The sequence below is a fragment of the Halichoeres trimaculatus genome, unplaced genomic scaffold (assembly GCF_033239565.1).
Source record: "Halichoeres trimaculatus isolate MK-OKI-2021-1 unplaced genomic scaffold, fHalTri1.1 fHalTri1_scaffold_26, whole genome shotgun sequence".
NCBI classification, from domain to species: domain Eukaryota; kingdom Metazoa; phylum Chordata; class Actinopteri; order Labriformes; family Labridae; genus Halichoeres; species Halichoeres trimaculatus.
In genome coordinates, this window is record NW_027437204.1 from 785001 (window position 1) to 790000 (window position 5000).

Genomic DNA, 5000 nt, shown 5'->3' on the forward strand with positions numbered 1-5000 from the left:
ACGGGGACCGAGGAGGAAGGCTCGGGAGCCGGAGGGACTTTGAGGGCTGCTGTGGGGGAGGAGGGGGGGCGCCGGCTCCGCACAAACACCCGTTCCGACCTCCCCTCGGGTGGGAAGACGAGCCCGAGGCGTCGAGGTCCCGCGTTTCTGGAGCTTTCCGATTCCGAAAACCCGTCTCTCGAAATCGTGCCGATGCCGGTTCTCCGGTTGGGGGCCCCAAGGCCCAAGAGGAGGGCCCGGTCGATCGAACGGCGTGAAAAAAAGGACAAAAGCGGCGAGGGGCGCACCGCAGAGGCGCGGGGTCGGGCCCCGGTGGATGGCCGAAGGGGCCCAGTGCAAAAACCCCAAAAACCCTTAGAGAGGCAGATTGAGGATTTGTGAGGTGAAAAAAGGCAATCTTGCGGGACAGACTAGGCTAGTCAGGGCACTTTTGCACCCTTGGTAGGTGGATCCACCTACCAGGGGCACGAGAGGGAGAGCGAGAGAGAGAGGGGGAGGGGGGGGGGGACCCGCTCCGGACACAGGGCCCCCGGTACGACCCCCTGCGCACACACCCCAAACAAAACAAAACACAACAAGACAAAGCAAAACATCCTCATTGCCATCTCCCTCTCACCTCCACGTACCAGGGGCACGAGAGGGAGAGCAAGAGAGAGAGGGGGAGGCAGGGGGGGAGGGGGGGAGGGACTCGCTCCGGACACAGGTCCGCCCCGTACGACCCCCTGCGCGCACACACCCCAAACAAAACACAACACAACAAGACAAAGCAAAACATCCTCATTGCCATCTCCCTCTCACTTCCACGTACCAGGGGCACGAGAGGGAGAGCAGGAGAGAGAGGGGGAGGCAGGGGGGGAGGGAGGGAGGGACTCGCTCCGGACACAGGTCCCCCCCGTACGACCCCCTGCGCGCACACACCCCAAACAAAACACAACACAACAAGACAAAGCAAAACATCCTCATTGCCATCTCCCTCTCACTTCCACGTACCAGGGGCACGAGAGGGAGAGCAGGAGAGAGAGGGGGAGGCAGGGAGGGAGGGACTCGCTCCGGACACAGGTCCCCCCGTACGACCCCCTGCGCGCACACACCCCAAACAAAACACAACACAACAAGACAAAGCAAAACATCCTCATTGCCATCTCCCTCTCACCTCCACGTACCAGGGGCACGAGAGGGAGAGCAAGAGAGAGAGGGGGAGGCAGGGAGGGAGGGACTCGCTCCGGACACAGGTCCCCCCGTACGACCCCCTGCGCACACACCCCAAACAAAACAAAACACAACAAGACAGAGCGAAACATCCTCATTGCCATCTCCCTCTCACCTCCACGTACCAGGGGCACGAGAGGGAGAGCAGGAGAGAGAGGGGGAGGCAGGGGGGGAGGGAGGGAGGGACTCGCTCCGGACACAGGTCCCCCCCGTACGACCCCCTGCGCGCACACACCCCAAACAAAACACAACACAACAAGACAAAGCAAAACATCCTCATTGCCATCTCCCTCTCACTTCCACGTACCAGGGGCACGAGAGGGAGAGCAGGAGAGAGAGGGGGAGGCAGGGAGGGAGGGACTCGCTCCGGACACAGGTCCCCCCGTACGACCCCCTGCGCGCACACACCCCAAACAAAACACAACACAACAAGACAAAGCAAAACATCCTCATTGCCATCTCCCTCTCACCTCCACGTACCAGGGGCACGAGAGGGAGAGCAAGAGAGAGAGGGGGAGGCAGGGAGGGAGGGACTCGCTCCGGACACAGGTCCCCCCGTACGACCCCCTGCGCACACACCCCAAACAAAACAAAACACAACAAGACAGAGCGAAACATCCTCATTGCCATCTCCCTCTCACCTCCACGTACCAGGGGCACGAGAGGGAGAGCAAGAGAGAGAGGGGGAGGGAGGGAGGGACTCGCTCCGGACACAGGTCCCCCCGTACGACCCCCTGCGCACACACCCCAAACAAAACAAAACAAAACAAGACAAGACAAAGCAAAACATCCTCATTGCCATCTCCCTCTCACATTGCATGACAATGTGAGGGCCCTAGCTGTGAGCTGGGCCTCGTGCCCCTGGTAGGTAGAAAATACTTGACTGTGACCGGCAGGGGCACGGGAGCCGAGATCCGGTGTAAGTAGGGGGGAACCCTGCCTCGGGGATGCCACTGCTGGTGCTGGCACCAGTAGTGGCTGTACACATGTCCCGATGGGACACACGTATGGCTAGATGTGAGCTGGGCCTCGTGCCCCTGGTAGGCGGAATATACTATACCCTCACCAACGGGGGCACGGGACCGTGATCGGGTGAGAGAAGGGCGAAACACTGCCTCGGGGCTGCCACTGCGGGTGCAGGCACCCGTAGTGGCCGTACTCACGTCCTGACGGGAAGCACGCATGGCTAATTGTGAGCTGGGCCTCGTGCCCCTGGTAGTCGGAATATACTTCACTGTGACCCACAGGGGCAAGGAAGCCGAGATCCGTTGTTAGAAGGGGGGAACCCTGCCTCGGGGCTGCCACTGCGGGTGCAGGCGCCCGAAGTGGCCGTACTCACGTCCTGACGGGGCACACGCATGGCTAGACGTGAGCTGGGCCTCGTGCCCCTGGTAGGTAGATAATACTTCACTGTGACCGGCAGGGGCACGGGAGCCGAGATCCGGTGTAAGTAGGGGGAAACACTGCCACGGGGATGCCACTGCTGGTGCAGGCACCAGTAGTGGCTGTACACATGTCCTGATGGGACACAAGCATGGCCAGTTGTGAGCTGGGTCTCGTGCCCCTGGTAGGTGGAATGTACTTTATGGTCACCGACAGGGGCTAGAGAGCCGAGAGTCGGTGTAAGCAGGGGGAAACACTGCCTCGGGGCCCCCCCACTACAGGCATAGGCACCCGCAGTGGCCGTACCCATGTCCTGTGGGGGCCATTACATAGCTAGTTGCGAGCTGGGCCTCGTGCCCCTGGTAGTTGGAATATACTTCACTGTGACCCACAGGGGCACGGAAGCCGAGATCCGTTGTAAGTAGGGGGGAACCCTGCCTCGAGGCTGCCTCAACAGGCACAGGCACCCGCAGTGGCCGTACTCATGTCCTGAAGGGGCACACGCATGGCTAGATGTGAGCTGGGCCTCGTGCCCCTGGTAGGTAGAAAATACTTCACTGTGACCGGCAGGGGCACGGGAGCCGAGATCCGGTGTAAGTAGGGGGAAACACTGCCACGGGGATGCCACTGCTGGTGCAGGCACTAGTAGTGGCTGTACACATGTCCTGATGGGACACAAGCATGGCCAGTTGTGAGCTGGGTCTCGTGCCCCTGGTAGGTGGAATGTACTTTATGGTCACCGACAGGGGCAAGAGAGCCGAGAGTCGGTGTAAGCAGGGGGAAACACTGCCTCGGGGCCTCTCACTACAGGCATAGGCGCCCGTAGTGGCCGTACCCATGTCCTGTGGGGGCCATTACATAGCTAGTTGCGAGCTGGGCCTCGTGCCCCTGGTAGTTGGAATATACTTCACTGTGACCCACAGGGGCACGGAAGCCGAGATCCGTTGTAAGTAGGGGGGAACCCTGCCTCGAGGCTGCCTCAACAGGCACAGGCACCCGCAGTGGCCGTACTCATGTCCTGAAGGGGCACACGCATGGCTAGATGTGAGCTGGGCCTCGTGCCCCTGGTAGGCGGAATATACTACACCCTCACCAAGGGGGGCACGGGAGCCGTGATCGGGTGAGAGAAGGGCGAGACACTGCCTCGGGGGTTGCCACTGCGGGGGCCGTACTCACGTCCTGACGGGAAGCACGCATGGCTAGTTGTGAGCTGGGCCTCGTGCCCCTGGTAGTCGGAATATACTTGATGGTCACCTACAGGCCCACGAGAGCCGATCTCCAGAGTGAGTAGGTGGAAACACTGCCTCGGGGCTGCCACTGCTGGTGCAGGCACCAGTGGTGGCTGTACACATGTCCTGATGGGACACAAGCATGGCCAGTTGTGAGCTGGGTCTCGTGCCCCTGGTAGGTGGAACGTACTTTATGGTCACCCACAGGGGCAAGAGAGCCGAGAGTCGGTGTAAGCAGGGGGAAACACTGCCTCGGGGCCCCCACTACAGGCATAGGCACCCGTAGTGGCCGTACCCATGTCCTGTGGGGGCCATTACATAGCTAGTTGCGAGCTGGGCCTCGTGCCCCTGGTAGTTGGAATATACTTCACCGTGACCCACAGGGGCACGGAAGCCGAGATCCGTTGTAAGTAGGGGGGAACCCTGCCTCGAGGCTGCCTCAACAGGCACAGGCACCCGCAGTGGCCGTACTCATGTCCTGACGGGGCACACGCATGGCTAGATGTGAGCTGGGCCTCGTGCCCCTGGTAGGCGGAATATACTACACCCTCACCAAGGGGGGCACGGGAGCCGTGATCGGGTGAGAGAAGGGCGAGACACTGCCACGGGGCTGCCACTGCGGGTGCAGGCACCCGCAGTGGCCGTACTCACGTCCTGACGGGAAGCACGCATGGCTAGTTTTGAGCTGGGCCTCGTGCCCCTGGTAGGCGGAATATACTTGATGGTCACCTACAGGCCCACGAGAGCCGATCTCCGGAGTGAGTAGGTGGAAACACTGCCACTACGGGGCTGCCACTACAGGCACAGGCACCCGTAGCGGCAGTACGCGTGTCCTGGCGGGGCACACGCATGGCTAGATGTGAGCTGGGCCTCGGGCCCCTGGTAGGCGGAATGAACTTTGCTGTCACCAACAGGGGCACGGGGGCCGAGAGCCAGTGTAAGCAGGGGGAAACGTTGCCTCGGGACTGCCACTACGAGCGCAGGCACCCGCAGTGGCCGTACGCATGTCCTGACCGGGCACACACATGGCTAGATGTGAGCTGGGCCTCGAGCCCCTGGTAGGCGGAATGAACTTTGCTTTCATCAACAGGGGAAAAGGAGCCGAGATTCAGTGTATGAAAGGGGGGAAACACTGCCTGGGGACTGCCAGTCCGGAGGCAGGCACCCGTAGTGGCTGCA